Source organism: Herpailurus yagouaroundi, unplaced genomic scaffold, assembly GCF_014898765.1.
Source record: "Herpailurus yagouaroundi ecotype Mexico unplaced genomic scaffold, PumYag 77, whole genome shotgun sequence".
Classification (NCBI taxonomy): Eukaryota; Metazoa; Chordata; class Mammalia; order Carnivora; family Felidae; genus Herpailurus; species Herpailurus yagouaroundi.
The window spans coordinates 76,438,499-76,456,852 of NW_024412388.1; the positions used below are offsets into that span (position 1 = coordinate 76,438,499).

The 18,354-nt window shown below is 42.3% G+C and overlaps 1 pseudogene; it reads right to left on the reverse strand.

Annotated features, from left to right (window-relative positions):
- Positions 1–3,013: 3,013 nt before the first annotated feature.
- Positions 3,014–4,335, reverse strand: LOC121017772 (palmitoyltransferase ZDHHC6-like; annotated as a pseudogene).
- Between the last annotated feature and the right edge of the window lie 14,019 nt (positions 4,336–18,354).

The window sequence follows — 18,354 nt, forward strand, 5'->3', positions numbered from 1 at the left end:
TCAACTGCTGTGAAACCTTCAGAGATGAGAGAGAGAGTGTGTGTGTTCGGCTCAAGGCATTCCCTGGTGAGTGGCTGCACTCTGTCTTCAGCCCAGGCCCCAGCCCACAGGTGAGACACTGTCCCAGGCTGCCCGCTGTGCCGGTGGCTGCGTGAGACTGCCAAGGTCAGCACGTCTTGTCCAAGTGTCCTTTGAGCGTCCACCACCACGGCCTGCAGTGTCAGGGCCTGGCCAACCGTGCAAGAAAAGGCACCTACTAATGACAAACAGATGCTTAATAATGCAGGTCCCCCAGCCTCAACCTCCCAGTGTGGTCTCACCTCATGGTGAACCCTCTAGGGAATCTTCTGGTGGTCAGAAGGACACACCATCAAGGATTCTTGCTGGAAGAGTCACTGTTTCCTACTTGCAACTAGATGGAGCTAATTCAGGGGAGTGGAAGGGGCACTCTGTAAACACAGCCACGTATGCCCTGGGTGGCGGCACCAAAGAAGTCTCCAGGAGGCCGTGATGGTTACTTGTTCCCGTCTGCCCCAGAATTAGCACCAATTTGCCTAAATGAGACAATGCTGAGGAAAAAAGGCTGCAAAAGAGTCCCATGTTGTCTTGCCACTGGCAATCTCTGGCTTGTCTGGGGAAAATTGGTTCAGGAGCTTACTCTATACTAAGTTGAGAGGGAAAAGATAACATTTCTCGGCTTTCCTAACCCAGAGTGTAACTCGGGCATGCCAGGGTGAGGCCCAAAGCTGGCTCGTCAGCAGTGATGGAGAATGTAGAGTTTAAATTTGGATTCAGACAGCCCTGAATGCTCACGCCTCTTCTCCAACTTACTAGCTGTGAGAGCTCACAGCACTTGTAGCCAGTTTGAGTCTCTGTAAAGTGGGATGATAATACCTCCACCCCCTCCATGGGGGAGGACAAAATCAGCTAAGTCAAGTAAAAGCACTCACACGGGGTCTGATAGGCAGGGGCTGTGCAGCGCCTGGGGACTTCTCTTTTCTTACCCTCTGTTGCTAGGTTTTACTGCCAACATTGGAAACAGACAGCTTGGTGAGCAACAAGTAGACGGTGACCTCTCTCTTGCCATAACCACCATCACCAGCACCAGCAGCTTGATTCTTCTCAGACGTGCTACCAAGGATGTCGACAGTGCAGGGGTCTCCAACTCTTCACATACTCATTTACTTATAACTGCTCAGCCAGGCTTGGCCGTCTTGCTTAGGTAGAATGTTTCTCGGAGAGGCTACGTGGAGGACACTTAGGTTGTCTTCTGCCCAAATAAACCACCAGTAGGACCCCATGGAATTAAGACCATAGGTCATAAAGCATTTCAAATGTCTTGCCCTAAACTCATCAAAATATTTTGACTCCTCTTTCTTCAAATGACTCACAGGCATGATTCCTTAGCACGGGGCCAACCTAACAGGTTCTGTGTAAGCCAGACCATAGGAAGCAGTATTACCATTTTGTGGTCCTGGGGAAGCTTTTAAATCAATCTTTCCATTACAGCCATGATATCCCAAATCATACTCTGGTAACACGCTCTATTTCTGTAGATTCCAGTAATAGCTACTGAATGCCATCTCTATTCTGTTTCCACCCAACCCAGTCCTGATACTGATACTATCTAGACTTGGCACAGGCTCCACAAGTTGAGTGCAGAGTTCTCCACAGGACCGCCCTCCCTTCAGATGCTAGTCACAAGCCCCCCAGGGATTCCCAAGGCCAACCACTCATCGATCCAACTGGCTACAAATCTGGAGGTTCCATGACTCCCTCAGGTTTGATAATTCACAAGAATGACTCACAGAACTCAAGAAAGTGCAAAATTATGATTACAGTTGTTTTTGAAGAGAGCTTAGGACAGAACTCAGCTTCTGTGCCCTCTCTCCATGGGGCGAGACTATGTCTACCCTCTGGGCACTTCTATGAGTTCACCAACTGGGAAGCTCCAATGAGCCTTGATGTCACAATTTTTACTGGAGTTTCATTATGAAGACAAGATTGATCTTAATTTCTCTCCTCCCCAGTTCCTAGTTCCCCCAACCTGCCCTCCCCTCCAGGTCAGGTTGGGTCAAAATCCAACACTCTAATAGCAGGGCTGGCCTTTCTGATGTCCAGCCCGCATCCTGAAACTTTCTAAAGGCCCACATGAGTCATCTCATTAGCTTAACAAAGACACTTCTATCACTTCGGAAATTCCAAGGGCTCTGTGTACCAGGAACCAGGGACAAAGACCAAATATATTCTTTATTATATAATAATCTCTCATGATTATTTACAAAACATAAGGGCTTTGAGTTGAAGTTTTTTCCTTTGGGCAGTGGGAAATCAAGTGATTTCTTGAGCAGCTACTATGGGCCATAAATAATATACATGCTGAGAGCTGTACTTTTGGAAGATAATTTAGACAATTGCATGGAAGGTGGCCTGGCTGAAGTGAAGACGGGAAGGGGGAGACTAGGAAGGAGGCAGTCACCCTTGTGTAGCCATAAAGCGATGAGAGCTAACGTGGGGGAGCACAAGTGGAAATGGAAAATCTGGGGGACATTTGAGAGAGGTTTTGAAGGAAGATTTCAACTTGCCATCGAACTTTTTTTGTTTTCATTTTTATAGAACATCTATTAATCTTTATGTGATTTGACAAAATCTGCATTATTAAAAGACGGGTAATAAAATTTAGGCTTATATCGAATCTGACATATTAAGTTCTATAGTATCTAGAATATTATGTAAGAAATGAGGGGAAAACTGAGGTGGAAACAGGATAAAAGCATCATTATATCTGCAGGTGTGGTCCATAGTGCGCAGCACATAAAAATAATCCTAGAGAAAATGCAATTGACTTACTTGGATGAAGTGGTTTCCTTTTGGGGAAAGGAAGAGGGGGCAAAGAGGGGCAAGAATTCAAAGGCATAAGCAGAATGGTTTCTCCATTTCAAAATGGTAATAAAATATTTAGATCATTGCTCTAGGGCACCTTTGAGAAAAAGAACATCTTGACCAGAGCAGGTTCATTGCATAATTCTTTAGTAATATGTCCAATTTTCAAGTAATGGAGAGGACCTAAAGAATAATTTTACTTTAACTGTGGCTATTTCTCTTCTCGCCCTCTGGGGGTTGATCTGTTTCAGCATCACATGGACTCTTCTCTACACAGTTTCTAGAAAACCAGATTCTTACTCTTGAAACACCTTTGATAAAGGAATCATCAAGAATTTTATCTCCATACAATCAGGGCTAAAATGAACTCCCCTTTCTGTAGCCTTATTTAAGGCTCTTCAGTGCAGGTGGTTCATGAAGGTTTCAATTCCTTTATTCAGAGGACAGCAGGTACCACTATAATCTTCTATTGCTTTACACTGAACCCTTCTGATTCCTCTATTTGCTTTTTGTTTTAATTGTTCTATTGTACTGGTGACAGCCTCCTCTTATTGGCCACTCTAGCCCATCTCCTTCAGGGAACCCTGACCATGTAAATACCTGTTTAAAGTTCTTCCATCTACTTCCTATTTCATATGGTAAAACAGAGACCTCATCTAGTCAGTAATATTGAATTCGATGTTTAGCCTTTTCTTCAGTCCGTGATTCAATAGAAGTTTTGTTTCTGAGAATTATTTTCGTCTGGCTACAAAACGACATCCCAACAGCTATGGTTGTTCCCAAAGCTAATCCCCAGGCAAACAAGCTGCCTACAAGTGCCACTAATTCAAAGGGAATAATTGGAAGAGGATCTCTCCGGGCTGCCTTCCTCAGTCTTTACCGTGTTCCACCCAAAGGAGAGCCAATTGTAAAGCCATGTAAACACAGTCATAACAAAAATGAAGGCAGCATGAATGCAACCCAGCGGTGCTAAAAGGAGATGCGGGGTGAACAAGGCATGACTTTGGTAACCAAATAGTTGTTGAACCAAGGACAGTGATGGTCCAATTTCATCACACATCTGTTACACCTTCTGTGGCGATGCAACTGTGGTGACTTGTATGCGTGGCAACACTTTATTATCTTGAGCATTTTCAAGTTTCCACCCCAAAGGGGCAAAGCCAGGACCAATAAACTAGCATGGAGGTCATTATAATGAATTTTATAATTTATAATTTATCAACATGATAAAATGAAGTCATGCTTCCTCCCGTTGTGTGTCAGGACCAAAACCGTGACAGAGTCAATCCTGGCCATGATAGAATGTGCTGCTATGTCACCAAGGGCTATGATGGAAACTCAGTGACATAGTCTCTGTCATTCTTGGAGATTTTCAACCTCAATAACTGCTTAGAATGTACCTGGTTTGGTGAGAAAGAATGAATGCGTTCCTACTTTTAGAAAATCACACATCTCCTTGTTCTGTGCCACGTTTCCATGTGCCACAAATTCATGTGTGTTCCTGAATTGTCATGCCTTCAAGTCATGGGATGTTAATGCAGCGTATGCCATTTTCACTGTTACACATGCAGAGTTCTGTATCTTAACCAGGAGAATCCAGTATCTTGGCTTGAAACCCAATCTCGGTCTGGTCCCTGGTGCCCACCCCTCGGCCATGTAATTCCAGGGCAACGTGGGCTCACCCAGAACAGGTCTTCTCCTCAGATAACTCTGTCATGGGTACCTCCGTCCAGCACAAGCAGAAAGCAAATCCTGGTTGTGAGAGGCTAGAAGGCAGGCCAAGCTGCGAGCAGTCTGTCTTTCCACCAGTGCTCTCCATTTTGTCTTCATTACAAAATACAACATGATGACCAGAGAAAACTATGGGAAGAGTTAAACTACTTGCTAAAGAAATCCAAGTAATCTTGATAAACAAACTGGCTTCTTTGCGATGAACAGAGCTTTGTGTTCTGAACAGTAAAAACTGACAGAAAGATCTTAATATTTTACCTCCTGAGCAACCTTCAGCACCTCTGTCCTGATTTTTAATGCCATATTTCTATTATTCTTCTGAACAAAAATGTTGCCTCCTCTTGTCTTCGAATGGCTGACCTATTTCTGCTTTAAAATGAACATTGTCAGTTTTTACTCTTCAAACAGACTTTCGAAATGTGTTCTCTTTTGAGTACAAGGCCCTCCCTCCCCTTGTAGATCACAAATTCATGAAGCAGCTGGGGGAATGTTGGGATCAGCCCCTGTATAAATCATGGGGCAGAGAGAACCTGTAACACTGATGTGTTAAAACTGGTTATTTCTTCAGTCATGCAGATTTCAGTAAACAATAAAAGCACTATTTCAAAATTCTGTGTGTACTCTTTTTTCCATAATGTTAATTAAGACACTGAATCACTCACATCAGCAGAAGTTCTGCAACAGGCTGGATATTTTACATAAGAATTTCTCAAGAAAATAATTTCATGGGTTTCAATTGGGGGGAAGAAATGATTATTTCATGTATCATGGGTGATATGTTAAATTGAAATAGAAAGGAAAGAGTAAAAAAAATATATACTTTATTCCTGCAAGAAGCACTTAGTAGGCTTACTTTTTAAAAGAAATTATATATCAAGCTGCAAGATGTTGACTTTTAAGAAAAGTGGCAACTGGCACTTCCTCATGTTTATCTATTTTTTTTTAATTTGAAGGAAACACTCCTCCTTTAACTTAATATTAAAATAATTAAGTTAAAAAATAATTTTTGAACCTCAACCATGTGGGAAACAAAAAAATTCCAAGTGTCAAAAAAAGAGAAGATGTCATTATCTGTTTAATATTAATAAAAATTGACACAATGCACATTTATGATATGTCAGGCAGTTCTAAGACATGTATCAAATCACCTAATCCTCGGAAAGAGGAACCCTTTTGCACTGCTGGTGGAAATGCAAACTGGTGCAGCCCCTCTGGAAAACAGTATGGAGGTTCCTCAAAAAATTAAAAAAAGAACTACCCTATGACCCAGCCATTGCACTACTAAGTATTTATCCGAAGGATACAGGAGTGCTGTTTTGAAGGGGAACGTGCACCCCAATGTTGACAGCAGTGCTATGGACAATCACCAAACTATGGAGAGCACCCAAATATCCATCGAAGGATGAATGGATAAAGAAGATGTGTCATATATATATATATATATATATATATATATATACATATACATATGTATTACTTGGTGATCAAAAAATGAAATCTTGCCATTTGCAACAACGTGGATGGAACTAGAGTGTATAATGCTAAGTGAAATTAGTCAGGGAAAGACAAATATATAAGTTCACTCACATGTGGAATTTAAGATACAAAATGGATGAGCATAATGGAAGGGAAGCAAAAATAATATAAAAACAGGGAGTGGGACAAACCATCAGAGACTCTTAAATAAAGAAAAACTGAGGGTTGCTGGAAGGTTTTTAGCGGGGGGATAGGATAATTAGACAAGAGGCATTAAGAAGGACCCTTGTTGGGATGAGCACTGGGTGTTATATGTAAGGGATGAATCACTGGATTCTACTCCTGAAATCATTATTGCACTACATGCTAACTAACTTGGATGTAAATTTAAAACAATTAATGAAAAAAAAAAAAAAAAAAAAAGAGGCGCAGGCTGCTTCCTGTAGGCTCCTCACCAGGCAGCAGCATGCAGTGGTATCTCCTCCAGATCTAGGCTGGGGGACTGAGATGGGCTCCCCTCCCAGCCTCAGGTAAGGCCTGTAAATCCAGCCTGGAACTGGAGGGACATAGGAGGAAATTAGGCAGGGAGAAGTGAGGGAAGGAAATGCATGGTTTTCAGATCCTGTGTCCCCTCATGTGAGAAAAGGCAGCCTCTGGGCAGGAGGTGCTGTTCTGTTTTGGGTGACAGATGAAGGCCTTGGGGTTGGGGTGCCTGACTGGCCGACCCAAGAAAGGAAACGGGGAGAGAAAGGAAACAAGGAGGAGGAATGATCAGTTTGCTGTAGAAGTTCATTCCTGCTCCATCGTTCTTCCTTCTGTCCTTGAGGAAACTTCTAGAAAGACATTGTATGTTTTCTGAGGATCAAAAATGTCTTCTTCACAGATTCCAGAGAGCCTACCATTATAGACTGAATTTACATTAGATCTGTTCCCTTCTATATTAAAAATCATAGACAAATGTTTCTAAGGGGGAGGCACAGATATTTAGAAACTATAGTATAATTTAATTTCTATGTTGTTTTTTTTAACCATTTGAGGATGGAGCTGTACCCAAAGTGGTTGGGGGTGGTCAGTGCTGAGGAGGGCGAAACAAGTTTCTCTCCAGTCTTCCTTAACTTTGGGTTTTGTGGCTTTCCTGAAGGTTCTTCTAGGTACCCCAAACAGCAGTCAAACAAACAGAAATATTTTATTTCAAGGACTAATGTGCCCAGCGCAGAACTGGCTACTGGAAGATTAAAAAAAAAAAAAAATTGCCTAATCCTCACAACACATATCAAGTACTATAGTTATCCTCACTTATTTATGAAGCAACTGAAGCTCAGAGAGGCTAAGCAACTTATCCAAGTTTTCACAGCTATGGCAGGAAAAACATGGTTAATTACTATGAGTTTTCAGAAAAGAAAGTGTTAGAGAAGCTTAAGGAAAAAGGGTTCGTATAGGACATTTAAAGACTGATGTAATTTGGAGGGAAGTGAGAGAGAAATGAGAAGTTGCTGGAAAGATATGTACAAAACAGAGGAGGTGGTAAAGAGCTGTAAAGCCACTGAAGGCATGTGCAACTTTGCGGGTCCCCTCAGAGTCAACAAGTGCAACATTTAGGAAAGTGATTTTGCCTGAAAAGTTGGGTCTGTAAGAATTCCGCCATATACGTTTTTTAAAGAGCAGTGCCAGTTAAAATGAAGGTAAATCCAAATCCTTTCAGTTAAGGAGTTAAAACAATTCCGTGCAGCCATGTAGGACCCCAGAAAGATCAGAAGATGGATTTGTGTTGACTCTCTGGAACCTCTAGATTCACTCTAGATGTGAGGAGCAGACAGGCAGGAATCTCCACTCACCTCTTGGCTCTTCAAGGCCTTAACAGGACGAGAGAAAAGTACTCACCCATCTGCACCAAAGTTGTTCGGCCAAGACCATGCTGACTCCTTCATTTGCCTGTGGAAATGGTGACGGGGCATGAAGAGGTGTGTTTTGCTCTTGCATCTGAAATTTGTACCATATCGCTTGTCTTCAGAACGCTGAACAGATGTAAGCTTGCAGAGACTTTTATGTGAACTTTGCTGTCGCTGGTTTTCAGAAATCTTTTGGGGTGTCAGAGCCTGGGCAGCAATCAACAAATGCTCTATAGTAAATTATTTCCTCACCATTCTGAGAAAGATAGTCCTTTCCCCTTCAAGCATTCAGAAATTCCCTTGTCTTCCTACCTCCCATGCTCCCTGGGAGACTGGAGAGGATGAGGGACCAGTCTGAAAAGCATTGTGATGTGACTGTTGGTCTAGACAGGGTCACAATGTGCCCCTCTGGGGACTGTGGCAACTGTGGGTGACTTGAGAGCTGGTATTACCACTCTTGATCATAAAAGATTTAAGTTTGTCCCAGCAAAGAACTGACAACATCACTTCAAAATATTGTTGCTTTTACGTCCTTCTCTGGATACAAACCTAAAGAGAAACACTCGACATCTATTGTGGATTTGTTTTAGATTATTAGAAGATTTTTCAAATGCATCTTATGTTAGGAGTTCAAGACAAATCAAAATCTTACACAGAAGATCTTATGGTGGCTTAACTGCAACATCTCCCTTCTCAAAAGGGGCTACATAGTATCTCCCTTCTCTGTCAACGTGGGCTGATGATGGACGTAATTCACCCTTAATGGTCCTGAGATATATTCTTCATAGAAAAATGATGAAGAGCATTATATGTAGGAAGATAACAATCTAGAGATAAAAATCCAAAGAAGTAAGAAAAGTGATGTTGATTTCTTTTAAGCATTCTAGAAAAAAATCACATTTTCTAGCAGTGTTTAAAAAAAATCTGCTATTATAAAGCAGAAAGGGAGCACAGGTTTTAGAGTCAGATTCCCTGAATTCTGTTCTTGGCTCTTAGGCAAGTGACATTACCTATCTGTGGCTCAGCCTCCCCATCTGTGAAATGGGGACATTGAGAGTACCTACTTCATAGTGTCGTCACATGGATTAGTGAAATAATACATGTGATATTCTTAAACCATGCCTGGCATGGAGTGCTCAACAAAGCTTAATTTACTACCCTATTTGTGGCTTTCAAATCGCTGTAGCAAGTTATCAGATTACCACATAGGATTTCCAGATTGGGTTCCCAAAGTCCCTAAAAACACTTTCAATCAGAAATTATGTGTTTCAAAGCAGTTTATCTTGCTTTGTTACAGAAGCATTGTTACAGAAAGCATAATTTTGAGTCGTGGTTTAGCCAGTGAAATCAACAGTTCATGTGATATGACATCAGATCAGACTGTTGTCAGAAGCATTTTACAAGCTGAAGAATATTGGGGACGTTCAAGAAATCTGGATGTTTTCAATCTCCTAAATAAGGCCACAGTGGTTTTCATGTTGTGGTTAAAACGATCCTCCCCTCAGTCACATGAAGAAATTTATCTTATCTGAACTCAACCCTCTTTCTACATTGCTTTTGGGAGCAATCAGTGTGATTAACTCAGAAGTTTCCCCGACCCCACCTCACCCCCATATACATGTCCATTGTTTACTATAAGATGGTATTTCCTTTTCATAGAGGATTAACTTTTAAATTTCTTTTCAAAAACAAGATAGACTGCAAAATATTTTCTAATCATTTTAATGAAATGTTCTCATGCTGGACAGAATTCATGGTGCCTTTCTTTGAAATTCCATAATCACAGTGCATCACTTCTAATAGCCCTCTGCTGAATGTTCCTCAGAAACAAGGATGGATAGCTGTAAATGCTACAACAGGCTTAGAGAAGCATTCAGAGGAGAGAATAGTCACAAGACCAGGGATGATTCATGGAGGGAGAACACCTAAGGATATAAAGTTATTCTGCCAATGTCCAATTCACAGGGAGGAAAAAGCCAGTTATTGTCAGAATTCTGAAGGATCTGAGACTTGATCCCTTGTAAGCTCAAAGAAATTAGCCTGCCATGGTTTCTTGGAGGGCGGTAGAAGACAGGAAACCCCTGGATCAGATAAAAGTTTATTACTCAGCAAAAGCAGCAGCCAGAGTATTCACATTTTTGTGTTCAGTTCCTGGAGTTCCTAACATAGTAATGACAGGTTGTGTTATAGGAGAGGAACCATGAGCTTAGGGAATGTGAACGTTTTCTAATGAGTGTAAGCATGCCTGCCTCTTGCTCTGAAGAGAAAGTGTCTTTATTATAGTGGACAATAGGTATGCTTGCCTTTTGCTCCAGAGGGTGACATTTCCTCTATCTTCAAAGGCTGTTCACTCTACAAGTACCCTTGAATTTGAGTCTGGAAGAAAAAGCAGTCAGTGCCTTGCTTATAAGATGTGCGGAATTACTAGAGACCCATGGAGAATTGTCTTCCAACAGTTCTTAATAAATAAACTATTTTATGCCAGCACTTTGAGTACTCAGAATGTATGTTTGTCTTACACCAGTTTCACATTTCTGAAAGGTTGCCAAAGAACCCAGAAGCTAATAGGAATATGTAAAGGTAGAGTGTCTGACTCAATTTGGCTCAGGTCATGATCCCAGGGTCGTGGGATTGAACCCCACATAGAGATCCAAGTTGAGCGTCAAGCCAGCTTAAGATTCTCTCTCTCTCTCTGTCCTCATCTTCCTCCTTTGCCCTTCTCCCCTGATCACACTCTCTCAAAGAAAGAAAGAAAGAAAGAAAGAAAGAAAGAAAGAAAGAGAAAAGCAAGGAAATATTCCTCAGTGTAAAGGAATAAGGCTACTCTATTACCAGTGAGAATGGGTGCTCTTTGTTCTATTAAAGATGACAGATACTCTATTCCAGCTGATGTTTGCAAGGGAAATAGCTACCGAAAATGTCTACCAGGAGGGTTTATCTTGGTAGGCATTAAGTGAATTAATAGGGCTGATGATTTCCTGCTCTTTCCAAAGAAAAAAGGCCATATGAAGGCTCTGCAGTCTTTAACTCTAAAATAGCAATTCAAATATTCTGTTATGAGAGATTACAGTCTTCCTGGAATGTTGGTAGTTGTGACAAAGGAAAACAGTTCCATTGTCAAATAAAGTTAGAGAAATGCTAGGCTCAGCAAAGTTAAACAAGTCTTTTTAACTTGGGACTTCTCAGATTTCTAAACATGTTAACATGTGTTGTGAATCTCCAAAAGAGATATAGTATTCTTCAAGCGATTTGATCACAGACCCCTATTTCTCAGGATACTCCAAGGGGAGAGTTCCAAGGAAAGCTGCTTGCAAATGCCTCTGTGGAGTCTGTGGAGGAATGACCCTAGCTCACTGGCCATGGATGCTGAAAGACAAAGGTGCTTTGGGAAGATGTTCCCTGATGGGTCAGACATGCTCTAGGCAGATTTCCTATGGATAGCAGCAATGGGTACCTTCCTGCTTCTTTTATTAGATGTTGGCGATTATATTCATCACTGACTAAAATCTAGGGAGGATAAATATGTATCGTTTTAAGATCAATGTGAAAAGTTTTAGCACTGAGTAAGTCCTAAGAAATCATCTATTCCAATCCCTTCTTGCAGATGAGACAGACGATGCAAAGATATTAAGAGACTTGTCCCTAATCACAAAGTTAGTCAGTGGCAGAACCACACCTGGAATCCAGGTGTCATTAATCCCAGTTTATGCTCTTTTCACTAATAGCGATAAAAGTGACCATTAATGACTGCTATCATTGATACTGAGAAGGATACCAGGCTTTCTTGGTGTTTTGTTTTGTTTTGTTTTGTTTTGTTAAACAACAAATAAACAACATGAGTAAAATCAGAGAATTAATAAGTGAATTCAAGAAAATGCATCATGCATCAATATGGGTGGTAGCTTTAAGAAGAGATCATCTGGGCATGGTTATAGCATTTTCTGAGTAAACAAAGCATCTTCCATGACAGTTTTCCAAAGAGAGTCATGTTCATGTCAGTAACAAGCGAATCTTCAATTTCACCTCCCTGGTAGGGTTTCTTGAGCCATCAGATATCCATGCCTCAGAGAGACAGCGGCTTCAGCTTCGTAGTCGAAGGGAAGAAGCAATTCCTTAGGCTTGAAATTAAGGGCTTTATCAAGGCTGATGTCACCGAAATTGGAAACAAATCAATGTTTAAACTGTGATCTGAAACGTTTTATGGTACATTCCATATGCATAATAAGATACAATGCTAACAAACTGGAAATTTTGAGTCCTGGGAAAATTGAGTTACCTTCCTTAGGAGGTATATCTTAATGTTTTGTTTTGTTTTAATAAATTTAATAAATAAATAAATAATAAATAAATAAATAAATAAAGCCCCTTAAGAATGTTTCATTATCTTTAGAATAATTCACTTCATAGCTACAGCTAGTCAATTCCAGATTTAATTAATGAGTTAACACATATAAAGTTCTTAGAGCAGTGGCTGTACATGCTTAATAGTGACAGGAAAATATTACTTAGTAATATTATTATAACAGTGATATTTAGGTACAAAAAATAAAAGCCACTCTTGAGAATGTCAAACTCATTTTTTGCTTTAAGCTATATATGTAGCATGTGAAAGTTACTTATCATTGGCCCATATGAGCAATAATTCTTTTTTTTTAATTTTTTTGACATTTATTTATTTCTGAGAGACAGAGAGACAGAGCACGAGTGGGGGAGGGGCAGAGAGAGAGGGAGACAGAATCCAAAGCAGGCTCCTGGCTCTGAGCTGTCAGCACAGAGCCCGACGCAGGACTCAAACTCACGAACCATAAGACCATGACCTGAGCCAAAGTCGGACACTCAACCAACTGAGCTACCCGGGCACCCCGAACAATAATTCTAAGAATGAGTTTCTCTGGTATATTTCATATTGTGTAAACTCAGAGCTACAGACACTTTATGATCTTTCATTAAGAAGTTTGCTTTCAGTCATAAAATGCTTTTCAATTAAAGAGGAAGCTATAACATCGCCTCATGAAGACACATTTGGGATGTGAGCATGTTATTGGGAAAAGCACAAACTAATGCAATTGCAAAAACCACTGAAAAAGGACCTTACTGAATACATTTGATGGATTCACCTTAAAAATAAATATTCATGGGGCGCCTGGGTGGCGCAGTCGGTTAAGCATCCGACTTCAGCCAGGTCACGATCTCGCGGTCCAGGAGTTCCAGCCCCGCGTCAGGCTCTGGGCTGATGGCTCAGAGCCTGGAGCCTGTTTCCAGTTCTGTGTCTCCCTCTCTCTCTGCCCCTCCCCCGTTCATGCTCTGTCTCTCTCTATCCCAAAAATAAATAAACGTTGAAAAAAATAAATAAATAAAAAAATATTCATTTTCCATATGACTGAGTAGTGCTTAAGCAAGAGAACTCTGAAATCAGACTTGCCTGGGTCTAAATCCTAATTCTTCCACTCAATGGTCATATGACCTTTGATTAGTTACTTGTTTAAAATGTGCCTCAGTTGTCTTCTCTTCACAGGAGAAAATAATACTGCCTGGATAGCGAGGGTAAAAAAAATCAGACAATGAATAGAAAGCTAGTACTTAGCACACCATATGTACCTAGTAAGTGCTTATTTATTATAACCATTTCCAAAGTATATCACAGATTAGTGGGGCTAACCGCTTCAACCTTATGCGTCTGTGTGTGTTGGGGAGGGCTGCAGGGGGGTAAATAAACAAGACTGATTTTATAAAAATTCTGCCCAAAGTTGTGTAGTATCCTATTTTTAGGTCCTCAGCACCACCACACTCTTCTCTGGCACAATTTCAACTGCCATTTTAGGGTTAAGACCACATTTGACCACATTACCTCTTGGGCAACTTCCTGCTCACACGACATTTTCTAGGGGAGGTTTTATTCTCCTGTCTTAGCATTTTTAATGGCATAGAGACAAGGATTTCAAAACTGTTGCTAAAGGTGATTTTATCTGGCAGCTATTAATTCAGAAAGTGCTAATGGTTGCAACAGTGTTAAGAGCTGAAACTTAAAACAAAGTATTGTGTTAGCTCAGGACCTTCCCACAAAAGCTCAGAAAGGATCTGGGGAGCAGATGTGTATAGGGTGGGTAGAGAATGCTGGGTAAAACGCTGCTGGTGGTTTTGGTTTAGAATTTAGATTTTACTTTCACTATTACTAGGCAGAATCAACTAACATCAAATATAAAATAAAGCAAGCATAGCAGGTTGGTTTTCAAGAACAAACCCAGCATTGAAAAATCAAGGTTTAAGCAGATACATATGTATAATACATAATTTCAATATAAACTCTATGTGCTAAAGGATTCACATTAAAAAAATTTTTTTTAATGTGTATTTATTTTTGAGAGAGAGAAACAGAGTGTGTGGGGGGAGGGGCAGAGAGAGAGGGAGACAACAGAAACCGAAGCAGGCTCCAGGCTCTGGGCTGTCAGCACAGAGCCCAGCGTGGGCCTTGAACTCACGGACCGTGAGGTCATAACCTGAGCCGAAGTCAGACGCTTATCCGAATGAGCCACCCAGGAGTCCCAAGGAGTCACATTTTAGAAGCTGAAGTTTTGGGGTTTTTTAAAATAAAACAAAAATTTTAATGTTTATTTTTGAGAGACAGAGCACACGGTGGGGAGGGGCAGAGAGAGAGAGAAGGAGACACAGAATCCGAAGCAGGCTCCAGACCCTGAGCTCTCAGCACAGAGCCAGATGCAGGGCTCGAACCCACGAACTGAGAGATCATGACCTGAGCCAAAGTCGGATGCCTTATCGACTGAGCCACCCAGGCACCCCTAGAGCCTGAAGTTTAATACAAATCACTGTATACTGAAAGTCAGAACCAGTACAAAAAATGGAAACTTTAGAAAACACATTCAACATTTCATGGGAAGCTCTGTGCTAGGTGTTGACATAGGGATGAATAAAGACAAGGTGGTGAAACAAAGCTGTAAAGAGATAAACGGCAGCACACCATGGTAAGTGCTGTGCGAGTGCAGGGAAGGGAGCATTACCCTTGCCCGGAGCCTGCGGAGGTTTCACAGAGAAAATGACTTTTGAAATAAGCTTTCGAGGAATGCGATAGCCCAGCCTGCATTTTCTTGTAGCTAACAACAAAACGATATAAACCACTTCCATACAACCCACTAGAGGGGTTGCAGATATTCTGTCACTAGAACCTTAAGAGAAGTAGGTATTGCTGTTCTAATAGATGGATGGAGAAACTGGGTTCAAAGATTAAGAAGCTCAGGATCAGAGATGGTAAAGAGTAGACCCAGGACGTGAAGCCAGGTCTGTATCATTCTAACTCCCTTACCATGGTTCTGCACTGCCCAGAAAGATCTACTTCAGCTCCCTATTGCCAACCAGTACAGGATCAAGTTGTAACTATCTGGAGTCCAAGTGTGGGAACTCACCCTGAAAGCCCATTGAGAATGTCAAATTTTGGTCTATAAAGAATCGGGTAAGTGAAAGGTCAAGGTGGTGGCTCTGTATATATGGTTCACCCGGGCCGCAGTGCCCTCTCTTTTCTCTGAGATTCAATCACATTTAGTTCAAAATGGTTTATTCGGATTCGTGTGCTGCCAGATTCCCTCTCTCAAGCTCTGTCAACACCTTGAAGTCAGGGAATGAGCCTTAGACAGTAGTCTCCCCTTAAGGGAGGTTTTGCTTTCTATGGTTTCAGATACCCATACTATGGTCCAGAAGGATATGACCCTCCTGACAATTTGTCAGAAGTTAATAGCAGCCTGACATTACGTCCATGATGCCTACATCACTCACCTCACTTCATCTCATCACGCAGGTATTTTATTAACTCACATCATCACAAGACGAAGAAGGGGGAGTTCAATACAATGTGATATTTTGAGAGAGAGAGAGACCATATTTATATAACTTTATTACAGTACATTGTTGTAAGTGTTCTATTTTATTAATTTTTGTTGATTTCTTACTGTGCCTAATTTATAAATAAAACTTTATTATAGGTATGTATGTTTAGGAAAAAAAACATACTATATAGAGGGTTTGGTACTATCTGCAGTTTCAGCCACCCACTGGGTGTATGGGAGCATATTCCCCACAGATCATGGGGTCTACTGTACTTCTTTGAGACCCTTAAGGTCCAGCACTCACAAGAGTTGGCTGATTATGGATTCACCTGGTGTTTTTCCTAGGGCTTGGTGAGTGTGGATGTTGATTTGAGTTAGGCTGACTGAGGCAAGTGACCAGACTTAGAGTTTGTGTTCTAAAATAAGAAAAGGTGACCTAAGCAGGATAACATAGCGGTTTGCAGACTAGTGCCTCTCAGACTTCAGAGTGCATGTGAATCACATCACTGCATGTAGACCTACCCGATGCACCCTATTAAAAAGCAGGTAGCAGACAAAAGTATTGTAGTTAAGCATCCGGGGGAGGCAGGAGACTCAACTTGCAGGGTTCATGCCCCATTTCCAAATCTTGTTGCTCTTCCTCATCCTTCTGATTTCAGGTCTATGAAGAGTACAGTAAGCACATATTTATTGTAAGCTACCATTGATAGCAGCTACCGTTTATTGCGTATTTATAAAGTGCTTGGCACTGTTCTTGCTGCTTTAAGCATGTTATCTAATTTGCACAGCACCCATACCCATATTGCCGATGATGGAAAAATATAAAATTAGCTATAACTCCCACAGGAAGAGTAGGGATTTATTCCTGGTGCACCCCAGTCCAAAGTCTAGGGTGGAGTAGTTAGTTCCTTGCCACTGGGTAATGAGGGAGCGTTTCGGAGATGCCTAAGCTTGAGGTCAGGGTGACAATGGTACAGGAGGACAGAGATGCTCAGAAAGCACTTGCAGAATGAAGCTCTGGACGGGAGGTTTGTGCCCTTAGAGTACTCGCCTCATTGAGTATTTAAATCCAGGTAAGCTATTTAAGAGGCGGAACTACCTCAGATAATATCTGGTAGCTTGCAAGGTGCTCACAATTTTAGCAAATTGCCACAGTCAACTCTGCCTTTTCCAGAGGAACTTTTCAGGGATTTTTCCACCTGCTATCTAGGAGAAAGGCCCCACCCTTCCCTTTCTCCTAGACTTTTGTGTTGATTTAGGTGAATTAAGGCTGTTGTTAGAGTCATCTACAGCCTACAAGGGCTTAAGGTTGACTTCCACAACAGTACAAGAGTTGGAAAAAGTGTGATAGTTCTCCAAGCAAGTAGGGGGAAAATAGTTAAAAGCTAGGAGAACAGCTTCTGGACAAATTTTCTTTTCATTTTGACTTGGAAATAGAAATGCGGTAAAAGGAAGTACCTGCCCTCTTAAGGCTTCCTGTGTAAGAACAAATCAACTACTGAAAGACAATTAGAAACATCAGCCTTTTCCTGACTGCCAGGACAGAGCAATGGGTTAATTTTAGGTACTCTTAGAATAACTGATATTACTAAGGCATCCCTGGAGACTTTATATAACTTAGTAATCTTGTCTGTACATTTTTCACTGGGCAGAAGATTTTCCATACAGATAGTTGTCAACTTCTAAGAAGACAGAGTTTGCTTTTCAATCCTGAAATTGGGTGGGAGGAGAACGAGAAGAAAAACCTGCTTCAGATCAATCAGTAAGGGAGAGCCCCTCCCCCATACTCTTTAAACAACAGGTGGTTGTGACGAGTACCGTCAACTCTTCTATACACAGCTCACAATTGTAGGCGGGGCGCTCAATTTCAGCGTCCCTAGAACCTACTGCTGAGAGACAGGGGAGCCCAGCTGTCAGTGTCCAGGAACATGGGGGATCCTGCCGGAGAGGAGCCGGGTGTCCTGGGGCTCGTGGGCTTCATGGTGCACGGATACGGGCTTTAACCTTTCTCCTCCGTCTCCCTCAGTGCGCCCCTTCCCATTCTTGTGTTCTTATGGGGTCCTTCTGTTGTCACGAGGGGCGGGAGACGAGGAGGAGGGATTATCTCTACCCAGACCCCAGTGTAGCAGGGGAGTTGCCAGAGGGGCTATTTTTAGTGGTAGCTGCTCCCCTCTAACGCCCAGGGGAGGAGCTGCGGCAGTGGAGCGGCCACAGAGCGCAGAAGAGCCTCGGTTTCCCGCGCCCAGTTAGCGATGGGGGAGGTATTAGACGCAGCCCGCTCCCCGGGCAGAGGCCGCCAGGTGGCCGCCTCGGAGGCCGGAGCGGCCCCGCGGGAGAGCGCGGGAGGGTTCGTTTCCCACTTGGAGAAGAAAGCCTCCGGAGGCCGGCGGCAGCCTCGCCGACCAGTCCCGGCGCGGGGTGGTCTCCGCAGGGGAGGAAGTTCCCGGGCACGGCGGCCTGCGTCACAGCGGGGCTGGGACCGCGGGGCGGGCGGCGGCGGCGACCCCGGGGCCGGGCGCTGGGCGGCGCTGGCTGCCGCT